General features: G+C 34.9%; 1 pseudogene; it reads right to left on the reverse strand.

Moving 5' to 3' along the window:
* Positions 1–7,756: 7,756 nt before the first annotated feature.
* Positions 7,757–7,889, reverse strand: LOC117203867 (uncharacterized; annotated as a pseudogene).
* Positions 7,890–24,040: the final 16,151 nt, after the last annotated feature.

The following is a 24,040-nucleotide window of genomic DNA, read 5'->3' on the forward strand; positions in this document are numbered from 1 at the left end:
CCATCTCTTCTTCATATTCATGTAAGCATACTTTATTAGAAGACTTAAGTCTGAGTTTTTCTGGATATGTTTGTAATCACTTCCCCCCGCCCCCAATTCCACCTCCATTTTGGAGATCATTGGTCCAAGAAACCTACAAGTATATGGGACATTGTAATAGGCAAAGTCACATATGTTAATAACGACAACAAAAACTGTATTGTGAGCCCCTTTCCACAATATAATATAAAGAATAAGGTCTATATTGTCTCCCACTAGGTCTACATTCCACAAAGCTGGATTTGAAAAGCTGAGGCAGAGGTTCATAGCTCTTCACTAAAATTCTTTCTCCTGGGTACATAGCTTGACTACATTCCCATATGACTGAGTCCAAATAAACATGCACCACTTCCAGGGCTGGACCATATAAATCTCTCCCTGATCCTCCAGTTCTTTTCACATTTGTCTTTTGAAAATAGAGAGATCCAAGACACTACAGATCACTGGAGCTATAAGAAAGAAGGAGACCTTGAGTTCCTGAACTATCATGTGAAGAAAGCCACCCACTGACCGGGAATATCTTCATTTCAATGCTATCAAGAAATCAAATTTAACCTTTAATCTTATTTAACCTTGAGGATCATGTGTTAAAGCAACTAATGCTACCCAAGCTTTTATAGGAGACTAACAAATAACTCTACATTTTCCTTTATTCAAATTCAGAATGAAAGAAAGAGGCATGGGAGTGGAACAGGTGGTGATAAAATATGACCTTACTAATGTATAAAGTTATTCCAAGGGGTGCAATGTAGCATTCAGAGTTGATCTCATGAGTTCCAAAGACATCGGGCTAAGTGACCCTTATTCCAGTTTCAAAGTTCTGTTCTAGCTCTAAGTACACATATAAACTTCAGGGAGAATTACTTATCCCATAGGGGCTGAGGATGATTAATAAAACCCTCTGTTACACCTAAAAGCACTGACCTATACTGTACCCTTTAGACAAATTGCATAATCATGATAAATGAAGTGTACCAGGCCTAGATAAGCTAGTCTCTGGCATACGTCCAGACAAGACTAAAAGAAGAATCGTTCAAGCCAGGAGTGGAAAGATGCACTTTGATTGGGGTATGGAGCTTCCTGAGGTGTGAGGAAACCCTCCCTTCCTCAGAAATTACAATCTGCCTTGGGGGCTCCCCTGACAAGGATACTGGTATCCAGGTTCTTGAAACATTCATCGTTTTGTCATGAACATGTATGTGCTTCTTTTCTTCTGTAAATTTGAATAACTAAGCATTATTTGTTTTGCCCAGGTGGTATCAGTGTCTGGTCTCTCCACAAATTTGGACATACTGTTGACATTGGTAAGTACAGAGGACACACAGAGGCAGAGACAGACCACCATACCTTGCATTAAAAGCAAATAAAATTTAAAGTCCTTTCACAAACAACGTTTCAAGTTTAACTTTTTTTGGTTTGTTTTTTAATGATTCCCGGGAATGCTGTGATAATTATAGAGGTGAACTGTAAGTTTCTGGTACTTGTTAAAGTCGCCCAAGCAAAATAATTTTGCAGAACAGTAATCTAAGTAATGTTGATAGTGAATAATAAGACAAACAATGAGATCATTGCTGCTTTGAAGGGTTTTAGAACTGTTAAAAGGGCATCATCTGCTTTTAGAAACAGAGTTGAATAGTTTTATTTTCTACTTCTTAATTTACAGTTCTATTATTCACCTCTAAATGCCTTTATCTATTTCTTAGTAGCTTGCTCTTAAAAAACATGTTCTACCATTCTCACAAGCAATTTGATTTCTCTTTTAGTTTAAATAGAAGCTGGTTGACATTAGATGCAAAATATCTACTATGTCAATTGTCTAATATTTTTCCTTGAAGTGGAAAGAGTAAGATTAACGCACACACACATATACACACACACACACACACTCAGAGCTCTAAACAGCAAGAACAACAACATATATATAGATATAGATATAGATACAGATACCACCAGAAATCTATTAGGATTTGCTGTGAGATAAAACTCTAAATGGCACTGCATCCAAACTTTCTGCGTAGGTCTGCAGATTTTTATGCATTATTCAATTCATTAAAAAAAACACCTTAGAATAAAAAGCAAACACAATAGAAACTAGATGAGATAGTCACAGAGAACATCAAAAATAGTAATTTAATCTCCCGTACAATATTAAGCTTGTTCAGAGACTATTTTCTTTTGTTCTTTGGATTCTCTTTCGAATCTAATTCAGTTTATATATGGATATGTTTATAGGGAGTGGAGGGTAGAATTAATTATCCCAAACATTGTGCATCCACCCCTCTAATATTTTTCATGTTAACACACGAATCTGTTATCTTCATTACTATTACACTGCACTCAGATTACAGCGCAATTAGAGATCATTAACCCTCTCCTTTATAATCAGCAATTTTCACGGGCCACAGATATGCATGCACCTCTAATATATTCCTATGTATCTTACACTTTCATTTACCAAAGTGTCAAAACAACTTTTTTTACATCATTGCTATGTGTTTTAGTTTCTGCAAGCTGGCTGTTAGAAGACAATTATTTCTCCTAAATGGCTTTCCCCTCGATCTGGCTATTTTTTTAAAGAAAGAATAAAACACTGTAAAAATCAGAAACTTTGGTCCCACGCCTTTTATTTTATGCACAAAGAAGCTTATTTATGTACGCCATCATCACACTGCAGAGAAAGACACACTGGCTCTTTATTATTTCTTCTGTACTTTATACAGGAAATGTGTGGAGAACAGGTCTTTCCTGAGGTATTATACTCATGTGCTTTAAAGATTAAGAACGCTCAGTATGCCAAAAAAAATGCTGTATACGAAAACATGTTTTATTGATTAATTTACCGAAATTCAGTTAAAGTTTCTTTCAACTTAATGTGCTTGTATATATAAACTTGTATATTCATATCTTGTAGTGATGTGATTATCTGGTGCTACAATTCTAACGTCTAATAGGTTTTATTCTATTTCAGTTTATTTTATGCTTTGCCAGAATGTGCTTACGGAAGACATTCTCAAGCATGAAAATAAATTATAAGCAGCTGGCACATAGCTATTCTTTAAATTATAAACTTCCTAATTTTTAGGGACCTGTATTCTTTTTCTCTTTCACTCCTCCACGTATCAAAACCCAGGGAATATTCGGTTGTTTTGTATGAAAATGTAGTTAAGGGAAGTACACCCACTTCTTCTGTCTCATGCTCTTTAACTGGTCTCTCCTTTGCACTCACTTTCCTCTCCAAACTATTTTGCACAAGGCAGCCAGGGTGATCCTTCACAAACACACATTTGACCTTGTCAACTCCCTGCTTACAAGAGTGTAATTACTTTCTATTGTCACTAGCACATTGCTTTGAACAGACTATATAATCAAAAATACCTGCTGAATATTGCATGCCCCCAGGATAAAGTCCAAACTCTAATCTGTCTTCACTTACGTGTTTGGTGACCTTTTGGCTTCATTACTGATCAATCACCCAGTGTCACTTAGGTGACATGAGGCCATTTCCATAATATCTAGTATCAGATGACAGAGAAGAGATGAAATAATTCCTTCAGCATTTAAATATCTAAGCTCAGAAGTGACACCTGTCACTTCTAATATGTCATCGCCCCAGAGTCACATGATTCTTCCTAAGTGCAAGAAATTGGTGGTGTCGGAAGTACAGTCTCCATGTGCCTCGAAGAGAAAAGAGCCAAATATCAGAGAACACAGCACTGTGGGCCACAGGGCCTTATCCATAACAGGAATTTCATAAACTCTTAACGAGACATAATCAAGATTCATTAGACTGCAAAAGATGACACAGAAACACTTTGGCAAACAAGGGAATTAACTAGTTCTTGTGCAAAATTTCAAGAAAGGCAGAGGTACTGCTTGACTTTATGTTTCAGAAACATAGACTTTTCCATTTTTATATATTCCTACTGATTTCCCATCTCTACCCTCCCCTGGTTCTCAGCCTTATTTCTCAGACTGGTCTCTGGCACAGCTGTAGAGGTGGAATTGTTGTCAAGTCCAAGTTGTACATTCCCTACTTTCCCAATTGAGTCTTGCTCTCTCTTCGTTTCAAGTTCAAATACATTACTGAAGGACTCTGGTTCCCAGTTTAGCCTCCTCGGAGTTGGAGTAATATGTTCCATGCAGCTTGAACTTGAATGAAAAACGCTTCTTTAGGCCAATCACCACATCCAGAAAGTAGAGGTTAAGCACTGTACAACTTACTAAATCCTTATTACCTGGAACCCTGAAGTAGTTTCTGCCCTTATAATATAACAGTGACTATATGAATGGACAATGGCCATCTCATGTGTAAAAATAGAACACTGACACAGAACCTCTGCAGCAATCAGTTTAAACCACAACCTCTACAGCATTTAGCCCCAAATAGTAAGGAACTAGTTGATAACTGACAGCTTCCCTGATCTTTGCCCTCCAGCTCCAACTTAGGCCCAACCACAAAAAGCTAATTATGAGTCCTAAACAGTCACACAGGATGCCCCACTCTGGTTAGCCCACCCCCAGATTCCCTGTGCCAACACTCCAATCAGGCCACATGTGAAGTTTTCTTTTCTTTCCGCTATAAACCTTTTCCACTCCCTGCCTGCCATGTAGTCTCTGCGAAATGCAAGTGTTGGTGGCTATTCTTTTGCTATATCAAACTCTGATAAATATGTTTTACTTGTTCTCATTTGGGAGGTTTTGTTTATTTTCACCACCATTAAGGAGACTTTGCAACAACCCTTAAACTAAATACACCTAATTATGTGAAGCCTTTATTTTCTACCTAAATAAAAATTCTTTTGAACCATGTTACCAAAGAATGCCCCCTTTGTGTTGAAAACTTGTGGTCGCTACTAAATTAGTAGAGGCTTCTGTTTTGCTTATTTATTGTCCTTTTCCATTTTTGTACTATCTTATGGGTTCCCTATAATGATAAAAACATTATTTCTCCAAGGTGACACAGTATATTTAAACCCATGTTATTACTACTTATGAGGTTGTTTTGTGATTTACATGTCATATTATTAGCAAAGATGCATTAATCTTAACCTGATTTTTTTTTTCTCCCTCAAGGATGAAATACAACCAAACATATATCTGATAGTGATTCAAACTCTCATCTTGTCCAGTCAGACCTGTCTTAAGTGACACACTTTTAATTAATAGTTTCTACCTTGGAAAAAAGAAAGGTAATCTCGTTTTGGATAAGCTATTACTTCAGAACACTCAATCTGCCTGGATTGTTGAGTTAATTCTTATAACTGGAACATGCATCCTAGCCTGAGGAAGAAAGAGAGAGAAACAAAAGAGCTAGAGAGAGCACAACAGAGAGAAAATGGACATTTATAGAGATAGTATTAGAATAGTATTAGAATAGAAGGGAGTTTTTTTTAGTACCTACTAACCATATCAAGTGATGGAAGGACTTATTTCCCAAGCATATCACTTTAATGATTTTGCATTGTTGTCCTCTGCTCTGAATAATGATTGTCCTTATAGTCTGCAAAGTATAGAAAAGGTAGAGAAATTAAATCATGTATTAAGACAAAAATTACTTGACCTTTCAGAAGGACTCCATCTCCCTTGGTCTGCAATGCTTCCCTTATGTATTTCTTTCCCCCCATAGGCTTTCCTTTATGAAATTGTTTCTGGGTGACCTGTGAGATGGGACCTAGTTCCACCACTAGTCAAGTCTTCAGTGTTGTGTTCAGTTACTACAATTGATGTAACCCAGAGATTGATGTAACTATCTCTTAATGTGACTATCTACATATCTATCTTAAAATTAGAATTCAGAGTTGAGATGATTGTTATAAGGACATTTCAAAATGCATTAAATTGAGATGATTGCTATAGGGACACTTCAAAAGACATTAAATTGAATTTTAAAATGAATTTGGAGATTTTACTTTACAGAAAATAAAACTGACTTGGTTGGTTGAATGATTTTATTTGCCATTTAGGCTCCTAATTTCAATCTGAGGTCTGCTAACCCCTGGGATTAAGAGAAAACTTTATGAAGAGCATTCTGACGAGGTAAATAATTTTAACCAGTTTTCAGGTGTCAGATTCAAATAACTGTTTCCTAATTCTTGTTGCTCCTCTTTCCATTCTTTCCTTTAAAAAAAAACCTTTCTCCCACAAGGTTTCATTTTTCAAAAGAGAAATGTACTTCTCAACCTTCTTAAACTTGACTCTGATGCATTGTCTTTGGGCGTTGAAATCTCCAGGATGCAAAACAAAGGGGACAATTCAAAACATTCATCTCTATTTTAAAAAGTAGATGACTCCAATAGCTAGGTAACAAAACCTTTGACAAATAAATTTTTTATGTTTTTATATTGAATTCTTTCAAAAAATTGAAGAAATATCTAATTGAGTTGTCAGTGGACACATGACTATAAATCAGTTTTTATGATAAATTACTCTGCAATTTTTGTCATAGTTCTTGGAAGGAATTCAAAGAATTGAGTGACTTATAAAAAAGCCTCTTCTCTCATCTCCTTATTTCTGAGAATAAGATTTCTCAGAGCTTAAATCTCTAAAAATGAGAATATAGAAATATAGAATCTGATGGTCACCTTCTAACAGTAAGCAAGATTTATCTATGGATACATGAATTTATAATAAAAAATTTACTGAGATGCAATTTCCCAAGAATGCTTTTAAAAATAATTGCATTTCAAAATCTACCCAATTATTACTTGTTAAAAATTAAACCAAAACATAAATTTAGTTTTATTTTTAACAAATAATAATTAAAATAATAATTTAAAAAATGCATAAAACTATACAGCAACTGAAAGTTAAAATTATTATTATTTTTGTCCATGTGATCAATACGTGGCTTTCAAGCACTAAATCAGTAAATACAATTGGTAACCATTCTGCAGGGAAAGCAGTGCCAAGAACTGTGGGGCCGTTTGATTTAACTGGCGCAGGAAGGCTTGCGTGGTGGCCATCTCAAAGATGGCAGCACTATATCAGAAACAAAAGTCTCTTCCATTTCTCTGAATTCCAAACTTCTAGGGTTTTATAATTACTGAAGAAAGGCAGAGGAGCCTTTAAAATAACAGATATTTAATTTTTCCACAAAATAATTCAGGCAGGAACAGAGCCACATTTAATGTTTATTTAGGAAAGTAAGTGAATGTGGCATTTTTGCCCTTGAGCATTGTGAAGAAACTTCATAACTCTTAATACCCAAGTTGCCAGCTTTCCTACATCCTGAGGATCGTGACAGACTTTCTCAGTGTTGATGGTTTCATGTGCATTTACCTCACCCCTATCAGTAATGCAGTACTGTGAAAACTCTGAGATGGCAAGAACCACCACTTGTAGATGCAGAGGGTAAGAATCCAAGTGTCATCAATGCAGATATCATCTTCTAGATATCTTTTTTTGAGGGTCCTTCTCTTTGAAATTTCACTTGCTTTCATAAATGGTTAACTGGGCAGTGGTTCTATTTTAAAATGTCCTCTTTTCATCTTTCCAACGGAAAGATTTTGAAAGTTGTCTGAAGCTGACGTAGACGTTCGCATTTTAATAGAGATGCCTTCTTCCATGAGATTTTGAGTGTCTTTTTAAACAAAAATTGAAAAGCATTGTCTGTAGTTCTATATTTCTAGTAGTTATTCCATTGACTGAGAGCATCTAATGTGTCATACTATTCCTGTGTTCATTTTTATTTTATATAGCTCTGTGGAAGGATCGACTGTCATTTTTAAGGTAGTGAAACATTGGATATTGATGTGTACCACTGTTAAATCAATGCACTTGTTTTCAATTAGCAATAATCACACCTCAGGTAAACCTCATTGGCTATGCTTATACTGCCCCTGTACAAAGCTTCAGTGTATTAGATTGTAGAGAAAGAAAGCTATGTGGCATAGAGCTAAGAACAAGGATTGTGAATATAAATAGCTCTAGGTTTGAATCCTGGTTCTGTTGCCTTCTTTAACCATTTTCTGTAGATATCTGGTTAATTGTTATGTAACTGATACTTTATAATTTTAAAAGAAATATTAAACATTGTTAATTTGTGAAGATTAGATCAATGATTTTTATTCAGATATTCTGGCTCTAGGTCATTGAAAGTGGTGGGAATCAATATGAAACTGTGATAGTTTTGAAATGTTGTTATTTTATAATGAGACTAGATTGATAGATAATAAATCATTCCACATTATAAGAAACAGTGTAACAGACAAGAGCTTGGAAAATTCCTACCAGTCTTTGTCTCCTTCCCTTGTGCATTTCCCTGTTTTATAACTGAGTTGGATTTCTTCAGATTTTTTTTGAAGCTAACATTTTGATATTCCTCATCACAGAAATCAATTTATTCTTAATCTCATAAGATATATTGTCTTTGATGGAGAAAATAAGGAAACTCTTTATTACAGTACTAATTCTACTTTACAGTGTAGGTCTCCTTTATCCTAGGAGTCACATTTACAAAACTTTTTCTTTTATTTTTTTAAATTTATGTAAATTTTATACTCCTAGGTATTAGAGATGAGTAAAATAATACAACAGAAAGAGAACTGTTATATTACACTGAATTTGTTATAATGGTAACCTTTTAAAACAGAAATTTAATTTTATCCCTTATCTTGAATGTGCTGTGGCATTTTAATATTCACCTATTTTGAGTGAGTAGATTATAAAAATAGGTGTTAGTTTGGAATGTCAATATCTTTACTGTTCCATGGTAGCAGTGTGTCTTCCTTTGGACAACAGGCACTTTTCAAACAATAAACGTGCATTTGAACTGTACATACCTTGCCAGTGTCCCCTTGGACTGGAAGACTCCTCTCTTCAAGTTGTCAGTGCCTTCATAGATGTGGCTCTTCCAAACTGAGGAGAGAAATTGATGCACTATTATTAAATTATGGTCACAAATATTAACTTTTGGTCTGATCAAAGTTAAAATTATAAGCATTCATAGTTTTAAAGTTCTAATTTTAAAATAGCGACACTTTAGATACCTAGGTACAGATACAGACAGTGATACCATCTTGCAAAACACATGCTGTCATTTAGTTGGTGTGCTTGCCATTACCCAGGGCTGATTATGTTTCAGAAGTTGACATTGTAAATATTACTTTTATCACTTTACACATTCCTTCTTCAAACACACACACATGTCCACACACACACACACACACACACACTCACATACACAATTATATGGTTGCTATGGTAAAATATTTTCCCTGAAAAAAACTGTTTGCCTCAATTTGGTATAATCAAATTTATTATGTTTTCAACTTTTGAAGCTTTTGAGCAGTTTTGTGCTTTTGAGCAGATGAGTTTTAACTCATGTGGGATTGACTGTTATTCAACTGGCATACAAAAATTCCAGGATAAAGGCCTGTTTGTATTTTAGTATTTCTTCAGCAACAGCCATGAGATCTTTGTTAAATGCAAATAAGTCTATTCTATGTTGCTAAATCTTATTTTAACACTTGGGGATGTTTATTCTGCATCTTTATAATTTATCACATTATAACAGATTTTATACACTTAACAGATTTTCTCTTGGCTAATGTTCCTTGAGTTCAGATATAAAATTTCATCTATTATTTAAAATTAACATAAAAAATCTAAATAGCCTAATTTTCTATGTCTATATCTTTCAAAAATAAAGAATCACATATTTCTCTGTGTGATTTTAAAAATGCACTTAAAAAATCTATTCATGCAGTTAAGCCTACTAACTCCTTTATCTCATCTTTTATATGAGAATTGGTCTCTAAATTTGGCTAATAAATAAAGAGTGGTCAAAATCACTCTTCAAATCTCCTTGGACTATGTCTCATAGAAATTTCTATACTGTTCCTAATATGTCTATTAAAATGTATCTTTCTTTCTATGCTGGAATATTTTTCCTTTAGGTAAGCATCAGTTAAGCCATTGTCTTACTTTTAGAACCAGTATTCCATTAAATATATACACCCTTCAACAATAGAATCACACTCAGATGGGTGAGATGCTCATATAACAAAAGCCAGAGTAGATTTGAGATTAGATGGGGGAACATTAGGTATAAGTGTCTCTTTCAACCATTTTAAGTTCATTCCTGAAAGGAGACAAGGAGAGGAATCACTTGTGACATTCATCTTTTATTTTGTCTTCTTCTTTTTTGGCTGAGTGATTTATATATCAATTTTCTAAGTTAAATAAATATATATATATATATATATATATATAGAGAGAGAGAGAGAGAGAGAGAGAGAGAGAGAAACTCCATTATAAAATAAATAAAATATATTTTTCTATTTACAAAAGATAACTGTTAATATGTTCCTCAATAAGAATACTGAAAATATTATCAGTCAATGTAGTTTAGATTAACACAAGTTTCTATAAAAAATAAAAACATTTTATTATTTCAATATAACACTAATTTTTGAATAAAGGTGGAAGAAGTAAAGGTGCTATTTTTACCAACTAAGTTGGCAACTGAGAATATATAGAATATATTTCTAAATAAAATGCAGTATATATTTTGTTCAAAAAGTCTTCTTTGAAGAAATTCTTTAAAGTGAATCTGCTCAATGTCTCCTGGTTGTGTTATATTATTTCTAGATGCCTGCTGTATGATGCAAAATATCTTCTTTACTCATCACTGTTGTCTCTTTGGGAAAACAATGTATTTTTTTTATAATTTCTAAAATAGCTTCAGTGTGATGTTCAAATGAATTAGTAAGTTTTTTCAGATAATATAAAGAATTTTGCTTTTTGTTAGTTATTGACCAAATGATTAAGTTTAGCAATCTGTGGGAGAGATTATCAAAGATATCCACTATCAGTTCCTTCCCATCCTGTACATAAGTGAAATTCTCCCCAAAGAAAAGAGCCTGTTTTACTTCTTCTTGAATCTGGGATGGCCTTGTAACTTGGTTTGTTCAGTAAAATGAGAGGCAGTGATACTGTGCAAATTTCAAGTCTGGTAGTTTATTTATTTATTTGTAACTGAAATATATTTGACTCATAATACTGTATAAATTTAAGATGTACAACATGTTAGTTTGATGCATTTATATTTTGTAATATGATTGTCATTGTAGTGATAGTTAGCACCTCTATCACATCACATAATTATTATTTCTTTTTTGTGGTGGGTATAAGTAAGATCTAGCCCCTTACCAAGTTTGATTATTATAGCACAATCTTGTTTATGTTCACCATGGCGTGTATTAGATCTCCAGGACTTATTTGTCTTCTAGTTGTAAGTTTGTACCCTTAAACAATGTTACATCAGGTACAGTAGTTTAAGTTTAAATTTAAGAAAGCTGGCAGTTTCTGCATAATCTCTGGGGAAAGCCATTCACCACGTAGAAAATCCTACTTTCCCAGGGCAACTATGTTGTGAGGAAGCTTAAGAAAGCTAGACTGAAATGAGACATGGAAGACAGCTGAGGAGCCTGGTAAGAACTGAGACTCTGACATAAGACACCAGTTGAGTCATCCTAGCTGCTAGGGGCCATTCCGGTGGTCCCCATCAAGGCCTCTGCTACTGTAGAGAGACAAAAGCCATTGTGTTCTGCCTTATCTGAACTCCTAATCCATGGAATCATGGAGAAATGAAACTCATGCCATTTTGGGTTAAGTCTTTAAGCAGTCATAGATTAATGCGACAAAATCTTCTCAAGGACCATTGGGTGCTATGCCTGATAAATAATATTAATGGTAAAAGTAAATACTATTTCTGAATCCCTTAATATGTTTCCAGCAAGAATTTTATATGTAAAATCAAAACAATTCTTACAACAACCCACTGAGATAGATAGATGTTGTTGTCCTGAGTAAACCAAGACTTAGAGAAATGACTGGCAGAGATACTTAATAAAAAGGGCAGCCAAGACTGGACCTCAGGTCTGACTTACCCAGGGTCAAGTTTTCAGCCTCAGGAGGTGCTTAATTGTGCCAGAGGTTGGGGAAGATCACTGGCTCCTGGATTCCATCAGGTCTGTCTCTTGGGCTGAAGCTTGTTCAGCTCAGTCATTTTATTATTGTCCCATTGTTGCCATAACTGACTTCCACAAATATTGTCAATTAAAATAACAACCATTTATTATCTTCCAGTTGTACAGATCAGAAATCCAGCAGGCCTTACTGAGTACACTGCTTAGGGCCTTATGAGGAAGTAGCCAAGTTGTTGGCTGACATGAGGTCTTACCTGGAGGCTCTGAGAAAGAACCTTCTAGGCTTACTCAGGATATTGGATGCACTCATTTCCTTTCATTGTTTCCACATGGTCCCCTAGATCTATCTTCAAGCCAGGCACATAAATCAAAGCCTTCTCATGCTTGGATATCTGACTTCTCTTTCTGCCTTGTTTCTCTCACTTGTGCTTCTGCCTTCCTCTTCTACTTTTAAGAGCTCATGTTATTATGTTGGAGCCCCTTGGATAACACAAAGTAAACTTCTTATTTTAGTCTCATCTGTAAAGTTATTCTTGCCATGCAGTGTAACACATTCACAGGAGTAACACTAGTGGGTGAATGTCATGGAGGCCAAAATTCTACCTACTGCAGCCACTGAGTGTTGGTTTGCAAACCTTGGGAGCTTCCTGAGTGAAACCTGAAACTGGTCCCCATACAACCAGGGGAAGGGGACACCAAAGAAAGAAGCAGACAACTCCAGATTGATGGGTGGCACGTTTAATAAGCCAGGGAACTTACATACTAAGCTTGTCTTGGGTGGCTGCAAGATGAGTAGATCTCTACAACTGCTTGCAAGAATCTTTAAAAAGTTTATATAGAGGCCAAAAGTGTGTTCAGTCCCATATTCAGTTCAGATGGTCTCAACAACACCTGACTCTCTCAAAGATATGTCCTTGAAACAGCTCCTAGTGTGGGAATGGTGGGTGGAACTTGAACATTCATTCCAAGGACAGGGGAGTTGTGAGGATCCCCTATTGCCTGGGTCCAGCTCAAGGGTCAGTTGGTAAGCACATCCTCTCAATGACCTCCTCCAACCCTTGAGTCTTGGATTGCTCGACATTGTGGCAAATTCTGGAAGAATACTCATTCCTGCTGAGCTGACCTCACCCCGTGACCCAGTCTTCCCAATAAGCCATCTATCCTGCCACCCAATGCCACCAGAGGAAGGAGCTCTATTAGTCCTAGTAGTCTTGATGTATGTTGTTTTCTTTGCTCCAACCCTTTGCCTTGCCCTTGTGCTGAAGAGAGAATGTTTTATTCCACCTATTATTAGTCATCTCATCAAAAGGCATCACAGTTACCACCCTCAGTATATGTACTATACATTGAGAACAATTGGCTTTGCAGAGGATCTCACTAATTTAGCGAGACCAGCTTAATTCATAGTTGGGGAAAAAAAAAAAGCTAATATTCATTATATCAGATCCTGTGGTGAATATTAATCAATCATCTGGTAATACACAGTGGATTAAGGATTGAAATCAGGTTTATCTTGATACAAACTCAGGTTCTTTTTATGTTTTATAAAATAGTTTTCATTAAATTATATTAAAAATATGGTCAACAACATGGCTTCAGAAACTATCATTACATGTATACACTAGATTTTATCTAATGTTATACATTTAATGTAAGTTATAAACTCACAGATGTAAGCTGTAAGATGAACTAAACATGAGCACAAAACAAACAATAAAAATTTTCCAAGACCAACTTTAATAAAAACATTGTTTTTTTTTAATCTCTGGTCTTCCATATCAGAGCAATAGACCAATATCCAGTGGCCAATTTATTTTACTCTATAGAACTTTGTATTCAATCATTTGCTAGCAAGCATGCCTGTATTACTAGCCAATTGGATCTCTGAAATTAGAAATTGAATATTTGAAGTCAGGACTTGAGCCTAATAATCAGCTTATTCATTGTGCTTAACTGAATGCCTACAACTCACAAGTCATTTTATTATTCAATAGATATGTCTGAATGTACAAATAGTACTTGGCTTTCCATTAGGCATCAAAATTCAAAGATAAAAGTTATAGTCTTTGCATTCATGAAATCTATGTTCTTATGGACACTCATAATGAGTTTGTGAACTACAATAAGGGCACGATACCCATAGGAAATAAAAGTACTGAGTCTTCAGGCAAAAACCAGAGTGATCTTTCTAATATGTGAATCAGATGCTCTATCTCTGTGATTTAAGCCCTTTCAATGGCTTTTACCATCTACTGAAATAGTTATCCGTGACCCTTATTCATTGATGCATTCATTTAGCAAGGATTTCAAGCCCTGTTATGACTCAAGAATTGTCCCTAATGATAAACAAGGTGGATAAATTGTGCCACCTCTCCAGAAGTCTATGATCTACTGAGCAGAAAATATGGAAATAAGCAAATATATGAATAAGGAAATAAACACTCTGAAACATAATTGCATATAAATATTATAAACACATCAAATATGTGTATATAGAAATTATTTTTATAAGTTCTACATACATAATATGTTTGTGTCCCATGTCCTGAAGAAAATAAAAAAGTAATAAGTAAGAGTCTTGGAGGGGGTAGTTAGGAAACTGGGAAACCTCTCTGAGAAAGTGTCATTTAAGTTGTGATCCCAATATTCGAATTTGTAGGAGTGTTTCATGTAAAGTACATGGTTCCATGTAACGAATAAATGAAAAATTCCTTAGCATAGCATAAGCTTCAAATGTGCCAAGAATACAAGAACACCAACTGTGCCTTGAAAGGCAGTGCCCAAGAAGTGCAGTAGCCTGAGAAAAAAGTCAGAAGTTTTGTTTATGTATTTGTTTATATATTTGTGTGTATTTCCTCTTTTGAAATGAGAACTTCATGTAAGCAAGGACTTTGTCTTTTTCAATTACTGTTCCTACAGCTAGGACATAGTAGAAATATTCATATTATGAAAAATAAATAAATATTGATTGATTGAATAAATGAATTTATTTTAGTTCGGGGGCAGTTAAATTTGCCAAAATTAAAAAAAATTAGTGTTGATGTTTTTAGATAACTTTGAACACCTAGTCCTTAAGAAAAAAATTTCAACACATTAAACTCTTCATGAAAGAAATTAAAAAATTATAGTAAAATGAATTATAAAAATCAATAATTTTCTATAGTCTTTGCTATACTATTGGAATAATAAACACAATTGTCTACTATTGAAGAAAAGTAATGTAAAAACCAAATAGTTTCATAAAACATGGAAACCCATCCCAATTATCTACCCTGGGAAAGAGTTGAGGTATGTACAATATCTAGAAATGCCTAGTTATTATTTAATATAGTCACACATTTAGCAAACTAAATACTACATTAGTGAATGTTTAACACACTTCCACTCAAATAAAACTAAATAGCTAAAGTCCAGAAAATTTTCCAAATTTTACATTATTTCAAAGGGTAGTAAATTTTAATTTAGAGATCATTTGTTATTAAGGAAAAATACAGAAAACATGGGAAAGCAATTTACTTGAATCATGAACAGCTCTGAGATTCCCTTTTTGGGTATTAAACATTCTCTTAGTGTCATAAATAAACCATTTTTAAAAGAAAATAAATAATTAAAATTATGCCATATGTCGTACTTTCCATTTTGAATTATTTAAAATATGTAGATTAGAGTGGGTTAAAATATACTTTCAAAATTAAACTGAAACTACATCTTCTATTAAAATTGGAAAGTAATTTTTATGAAGGAAACTTATAGTTTAATGCCATCAATTCATGCTTCTTACCTCTGCTATTCTATTTTAATTTTAATTTAAACCAGCTAAAGTAAGCCTATAGGAGCATATATTGAAAGGACATGAGTTTATTTCACTTAATCAACCATTTCCTAAGCACTCACTCTCTTGCCTTTAGCTTCCACAAAAATAAGGCCATAACATAACCTAGAATGTTGTTTCTAATTTTATTTATCTTTTATAATATCCCTAGAACTTTGTAGTAAATGGCAAATGTTACATTTGTCCAAACATATAGAATCACATTCATGAAAGACCCCTCAAAACTAATGACATCTGGTGTCATTCAATAGTCTTCATCTAGTGCATTTTCAGAAGCTACTCAGACTCAGATATTCATATTCAATGTCAGACTGTATAAGAAAGTGTAACTATTAGTTTTCTGAATACTAGTATTAAGGAGCAGACAATTAAGAAGGTAATTTCCTGAATGGCAATCTTCAATCTATGTCGAATTTCCTTTCAAACATAAAGAGCTTTACAATTTACTTAATCATTTTCAGTCTGTACATAAAGTTATATTTATAGGATTTTATTTTCATGGAATGAATAAGTAAATAAATGTCACACTTGAAAAGAGTATGATAATTGTGTCAAATCTGAAAAGAGCTATTTTTTTCTATAATTTGAAAATTCAAACTTAGAAAAAAAGTAACTGCTCCTCCACATAGGAAAATGAAAAGCAGATTGATTTTATTTGAAATTTCTGAAATTTTCAATTACTTGTATTCAAACAATAATAAACACATGGATTATTTCCAAACTGTATTCCTCAGAATCTCAGTACCTCACAGCTTCATTTTTTTTACAATGGAGTCCTTATAAAATTTAATTTATTGAAGATTCAAAAGTAGTATTTATACCTGTGATCATCATTTATATTTTATAGTGATTATCTGTTATTTCCAATAGTAATTGCATGTATTTTATTTATGTAAATAGATAACTCAATACTTTAAAGTATTTAGCCCTATAGGTTCCCAAAGCAACTCTTTGAAGTAGGCAAGGACAATATCCTCCAAAGAATTCAACTTTAAGTAGAAGAGGCAGGGAAAATAAGTCAAATCTTAGTCCAAAATTCTTTCTAGTATTCTTTGTGAATATTCTAGTATTCTAGTATTCTCTGTTTCATTACTTGAATAGCTCCTGAGACAGTTCAACTAGATGTCCTCCTAGTCTTCAAGGGAACACATAGAGCTGATGTGTATCTGAACATCTGTAGAGACTAGGTAACCAACAGACAGGTAAATCACTCAGAATTTGCTCTTTCTGTTCTTTTCCTTTTTTGCTTTCTCTCCTTTTGGTCTTCTGAAAACTTAACAACAATAGTTTCAGAAAGATTACAGAGTCAAAATGTAAATAAAAATTCAAAAGAAATGGACTGAATAAGTAGAAATAATGTATAAGAAATTTATAGAAGAAAGGAAAATGGCCTGGATCAAAGGGGTGCTTTTTAAGCTAGGCAGGGTAAGCATGTTTAAACAATGATAAGCAGTTTTTGAAAAGGGAGGAGAAAAGGGAAAAAAGATTTTAAGACAGGTTTTGGGGAAAGTATGGATTCAAGGTAAAAAAGAGATGGACTTCAAAGTCAGTATTAAATTGGTAGACTCACCAAGGTATGAATTTAAGTCTAATCACCACTTGGATAGGTGTTGGGAAAACAACAACAACAACAATAACAACAATTAGACTCTGGATCAAGGAGTTTACATTTATGGAAAAAGGAGATGCTGCATTAGAAGGCTCAGGACAGATAGAAGCATGAAAGAATTCAATATTAGTAATAGAGATTCAAGTGCAATATATGGTTCTGTAGAAAGAATAATGACCCATCAAAGGTGTATGTGTTCTAATCGCAGGAATCTTTGAATAGATTAGGTTTTATGGTAAAGGGGAATTAAGGTAGCAGAAGGAAATGAGTTTGCTAATAAACTGACTTTGAGATGGGAAGATTATCCTGTATTATCTGGATGGACACAATGTAATCACAAGTACCCTTGAAATGAAGAGTGAGGCAAAGAATCATAGTCAGAGAGTGATTTGAAGATGGTACACTGCTGGCTTTGAAGATGGAGGAAGGGGCCCCAAGCCAAGGAAATCAGGAAGCCTGTAATATCTGGGAAAAGTAAGAAAATGGATTTTCTCCTAGAGACTCCAGAGGAAACTCAGCCATGTGGACACCCTGATGTTAGCTCAGTGAGACCTATTTTGGACTTCTGACTTTCAAAACTGGAAGACTGTAAATTTGTTTTTACTAATTTTGTGGTAATTTGTTAAAAGAGTAATAGAAAACTAATAGAAACATGGGTAGCAAGAGTGTGTTCAATATTTTCTCTCCTGTTATATTTTAAACCCTGTGGAGAAAAGAAATTCCACTTTATTGATTATAATGTTGCTTCTTTTATTTAAAAAATAAACACTTATATTAGTTTTCTATTGCAAGAAATTGGGTTATGGGAATGTCAGGCTAGTCAAGTCTGAAATTTGTAGGACAGGCCTTCAGGAAGGGTCAGCTAGAACTCTAGAGCATTGGTTGAAGATATTGTCCACAGACAATATTTCTTAATCAGGGAAGCTCCGGATTTGCTCTTAAGGCCTTTCAACTGGTTGGAACAGGACTATCGGAATTATCTAGCATAATCTTCCTTTCTTAAAGTTAATGATTATGTGCTTTACTCATATGTGCAAAATATGCTCATAGGAAAACCCAGATTAGTGTTTGCACAACTGGGTACTGTATCCTAGCCAAATTAATGCCTCAAAAGACCAACACACCTAGTAAGGCCAATATTTTGAATATAAGGGAGTGAGATCAAAATCAACTGGGATGAAATAGAGGTGAATGTACTTAGCTACTAGCCAAAACAGCAGGCAGTGTTTCCACTTTAGTTTTATAATCCAGAATGTATGAGATATGCCCATGGAAGGAGAGGGACCTACATCTCCTAGGTCATTCTCCCAGAAGAAGAGTGGGCGCAGGGAATTGTGGTGACAAAACGGCTAAGGCTCACATTTTATAAATTTGAATTTGCTTTTTATAATGACTCCTCTGACAGAAGCCAGAGGCAGAGGCTGCCACATAACCTCTTAAAACATCAAAATCTAGCACTTGTTTTCTACATTAGTAAACCATAAACCTTTTCTAAGAACTGCTGAGTATTCTCCAGTGACCTTTAATTGAGAAAGATGAAACTTCATGACCTGAAGGAGAAGAGAGAAGTCAGAATAGTCATAAATTGGTGAACTTCAAAAAGACTGCTTAAAGGAATACTGAAAACCTATATTTGAAGATCATAGATTTTATATGGAAAAAAACCCAATATATGCTACATGAAAGTATTATCCTTCTTTTTGCTGAGGATTAAACATTGATGATCTATTCAATTACCACTGTGTCTGGAAAAGTGAAATAAAAAGGATATTTTTGTTGCCTGAGATAGAAAAGTTTAGAATATATAACATGTGATTCTGCTGATTTTAGAGACTGAGTTCCTCTTCAGAATTCTTATCTCTCAACAATGGAAAGTACTGTTGCATCTTGGATTATTGTGGAGATGGAAAACAAGAACCAGTTTTCCTTTTTGGTCTATAGTCACATCAGTACCCCAATTATTAGTATGAAGTCTAATGAACATAGGGGACAGTAGACTAGGTCCTCATTTTCATTGTGATAATTTGATGAAGGGGTCTGGGAATGAGAGCAGTGTCTAAATCAGATCCACCTAAAAGAGAAGGAGAGAAGGTAGGGAGGATACTGGGTATGGGGCACATTCCCATGTGACTATTGCCTCCATGGCCTTAAAAAGCACCAACGATTAGAAATAAGGTCAAGCGTGTCTACTGATGGCACCACCCAAATCATCACATCCCTAGAGCTTGTCACGCTACACTATGTACTGTTTCTCTGATGTAACCAAACATGTCCTTATAGGATTTTTTAAATCAACTTAGAATGTAGGAGTCCTGTGTGTTTTTGCCAGTGTTTAGTGTGTAGGAAAATAATAAAGATGTAAATTATAGTCATTGATGAAAGGTAACGATGATTCAGTCACACTGTGGATAGATAATATAGTTGAGATTTTCTGATTGATGCATTCCAAGTGAAATCTGATCTAGTGATTGGTACAGACCTGATGAAGATAGTTTCAGGCATTTTTAAAATCTCAGGTTATAAAAGCAGATGGAGTTAAGGAAGGTCAATTTGTACTCTCTGGAGGCAGAATATTTTGATCAATAATATAGTTACCCTAACCCATAATGTGAGTTGTATTTTTCTTTCTTTTCTTTTCTTTTTTTTTTTTTTTTTTGGTCAAGGTATCTATAACTGAACAAGTTTCATTCCAGTTTGGATACAAATAAATCAACTGAACTAGTTTCATACCATTGAAAATGAAAATAAATCCATATTACAGTCACAATTAGAATTTCCTAGGTGAATTTAGGTTTGGAGCTCATGTAGTAGTCATCTGTGTCTTTAAGAGTCAGCCCAACAAATTCTTATCACATTACTGTGAAAATGAGCAAAAGACATAGAAAAGTACTGCTTGTTTTCTTCAAAAGTAGGCTTGACCTAAGTCAGAACCTGCCCTCTTGAGAACTGAATGCAGTGGTAGAGATTGCTTTACTTGAGATTTAGTTGCAGGAGGATGCCACCCAAAAAGCCTCAAAATTAGTTATTTTGATATGTAGTTCTGTCTTGAATCTGGATGGAAATTTGTTCAAAAAAGTTGTGACAAAACATGCATCTGTTATAGTAATTGTTTTATGCCACAATCTGATTTTTTTTTTCTTTTTCTTTCAAAGAACATTGGGGCCATTTTAGAGAAGTGCACATCTTTGCAAAGTGTCACTGAATGTCTGTGTAGATGCAGATCTTATCTTAGACTACAATATCTAATTCTTTGTAGTTTGATGTGAAAAAGAATTGGGATAGGTCCTTTAACCATACAGTGTGAGGTTATTTAAATATATATATATATTCCTCCCCCAATTTCAGCTCTTTTGGGGACTCAGCTGAACTCATTCTTCTTTTTCAGGTTGGCACATGCTGATCTCACTAACAGGAACTGAGAGAATAATGGAAACTGAAAATACAACAAGTGTCATAGAAAGAGACAATTTCTTATAAGATAAAAATTTAAAGAAAACGTGCTGTCAAACTTAAAAGTACAGGGTTTTATTTTCTTGCAGAGGTTATAGTATGAGGCTCTGTTAAATTGAGGAACTGTTTTCTGTCTCATCTACTACATGCCCAGGATGTTAATCTTAACCTCATCCTTACATTGAATAGAAAATCTGCTGAAAATGAAACAGAATACTTAACAACCAAGTCTGAGAGCTGTGAAGAAAATAAGGGAAGGTACTTTAGTTTAAAAAGAATATTAGAATTTGGAGGAGGGGAGAAATGAAAAACCATCCAAAGAGGCACAATTTCCCTCCTAATCAAGTGAGAAGTGTTTATGGCCTTTAGAATCTTGAGTCTATTGATGAATTAGGGAATGAATTAATAAAGTTATAGCTGATCCAAAGTTATCTGACTCGTGGGATTTTTGTGTTCAGGAATGTATGAGTTGATTATGTGGAAAAAAGACTCTTCTAAGTATTATTTTTTATTTGGATTAAGACAGTATAGAGTTTGCCTTCTAACTCTTATCATATTTTGATCTGAGATTTAGCCTCTCTAAGCTAATATTTACATCTGTATTATAAAAGTCATAATTCCTTTCCCTGTGTCTACTTTAATTAATTTAAGTTTGTTTCTAAATATAATCACATTTCTAAATATAATCAGTCACTTAGATTATAAAATAAAATTCATTTTCCCAAAATGAAAGACTGGATATATTATTTAACTGATTTAAGTAAATTGTCACATTTCAATCCTTCTCCTTTAAATATGTAGAGATTCTGTTATAATTATTTTTACAGCTTTAGGTGTTAAGCTGTACTTCTTATCCTTTACTTGAAATGACTTCATTTCATGCTCTTCCAACAATAATCCTTATTTATGGTAGTGTTGCTGGCAGAAAACATCATCTTTAAGGTCTCGGCTATGGTCCTGGGGTGGGAATAAGGGTAGAGGTGAGGGTGGAGGGAGAGACCAGCTGTTTAGGACACTGGCAAATGTTCCTACTTTATAACCATCAAGAACTTAATAAAATGTTTATTTTCTTTCCTCTCTGTATTCATTTTTAAACGGTGCAAAAAAATTCCCTCAAACAAGCAAACACAAGCAGCCATAAAAACAGATTCTGCCATAGAACATGGCATTCAAACTGTGGGCATAACAACTTAGTAAGAAACTCATGGCAGCTAATTCAACCTTTCCTCTGAAGATTGAATACTACAGGCACTGTTTCCAGCACCTGTGGCAGATGGTCAGTGAAGAAGAAACTGTCCCAGTCAGCACATCCCCACATACAAAGTCACAGATGGCAGTGGAAGTGTGGCTCAGTGCAGCAAGGGCTCTGAAAACAGACCTCTGTCCACCTGAGACAGGTCATTAAAGACAAGCTTGCCCTTTTTGTAAATGAACCAAAATCTAAACGCTGCCTTAGGATAATAACAACACTGAATAATGAAGAGTATACATTCTAAAACTGTACATTTTCAGAGTGAGGAGTTATATGCACAGAGTGTATTTAAATCTCTAGTCCAACATATATAAAAACCACCAAGAAGAAGAGAAAAAACAAGGTAATTTCCTCAATTTCATTTCCTTCTCTTTGAATATAGTAGCAAGAAATCATACACATAAAAAGGGAAATCAAAGCTTTATCATACTGCCCTCCTCCAAACTCCCTTATTATTAATTAGAGCTTACACGGGATGGAACTGTACTGCAAACATGTTTTATTTGGTTGGCCAACAATTATCAAAATTTGCTACCAACATTTAAAAATCATGAAATAGGGCCTTCCCGGTGGTGCAGCGGTTGAGAATCTGCCTGCCAATGCAGGGGACACGGGTTCGAGCCCTGGTCTGGGAGGATCCCACATGCCGCGGAGCAACTAGGCCCGTGAGCCACAACTACTGAGCCTGTGCATCTGGAGCCTGTGCTCCGCAACAGGAGAGGCCGTGACAGTGAGAGGCCCGCGCACCGCCATGAAGAGTGGCCACCGCTTGCCACAACTAGAGAAAGCCCTCGCACGGAAACGAAGACCCAACACAGCAAAAATAAATTAATTAATTAATAAACTCCTACCCCCAACATCCAAAAAAAAAGCCTTTAAAAAAAATAAAATAAAAATCATGAAATAGCCATCTATGAATCTATTCTGCTTGCTTACTCTAAAAAATAAAGACCATTCCACATTAATCAGCTGTATTGGCTGGCCGTGACCCCAGTGGAGATGTGTGCCTTCTCTAATTTGCCAAGATGCCAGAATTTGCTGTTGACTTACACTTGGGCTGCATCACTCATGCATGTCAGCTGCCCAGTCCCTAGTTCAGTACAACTGAAACACTTGTTCTCAAAATTTAATGTGAATCAGATCACCTGGAGGACTTGCTGAAACAGATTGCTCTAACTCATCCCCAGAGTTTGTTTCAGTAGTGCCTGGGGCTCAAAAATGTACATTTCTAAAAATGTGTCTAGGGGATGCTGATACTGATGGTCTGGAGTTCTCACTTTGAGAACTATGCCTCTGGAACTGAATTTAATCAACTAGTATATACAGTGTGTTCTTAGTTCAATGTCATGTTCTATAGGGCATAGGAAAAGAAAAAGCTTCCTCAAGTAACTTTAACTCCATTAACGGGTTCACTGATTTTCTAGGACTGTCATAAAAAAAATACCACAAAGTAGCTTAAAGAACAGAACTTTATTTTTTCACAGTTTTGGAAACTGGAAGTCAAAGATCAAGGAGCTAGCAGGGTTGGGTTCTTTGAGGTCTCTCTCCCTGGCTTGCAGATGGCAACCCTCTGGTCTCTTAACATGGTCTTCTCTGTGTGAGCACCTCCCTGGTGTCTTTCTCATACTCTTCTATTAGGACACCTGTCATATTGGAACTGGGCTCGACCTTAATGGCCTCATTTTAACTTAATTATCTTCTTAAAGACCTCATCTCCTAATATGGTTACTGTATTAGTCAGGGGTGCTCCAGAGAATCAGAACCAATAGGATATATCAATATATAAGTTTATAGAAAGAGATTATGAAGGATTGGCTCATGTGATTATGGAGGCTGAGAAATCCCATGATCTGCCATCTACAAGCCTGACCCAGGAAAGCTAGTGGTATAACTTAGTCAGAGTCTCAAGTCACAAAAACCAGGAACAC

The sequence above is a fragment of the Orcinus orca genome, chromosome 3 (genome assembly GCF_937001465.1).
Source record: "Orcinus orca chromosome 3, mOrcOrc1.1, whole genome shotgun sequence".
Taxonomy (NCBI): domain Eukaryota; kingdom Metazoa; phylum Chordata; class Mammalia; order Artiodactyla; family Delphinidae; genus Orcinus; species Orcinus orca.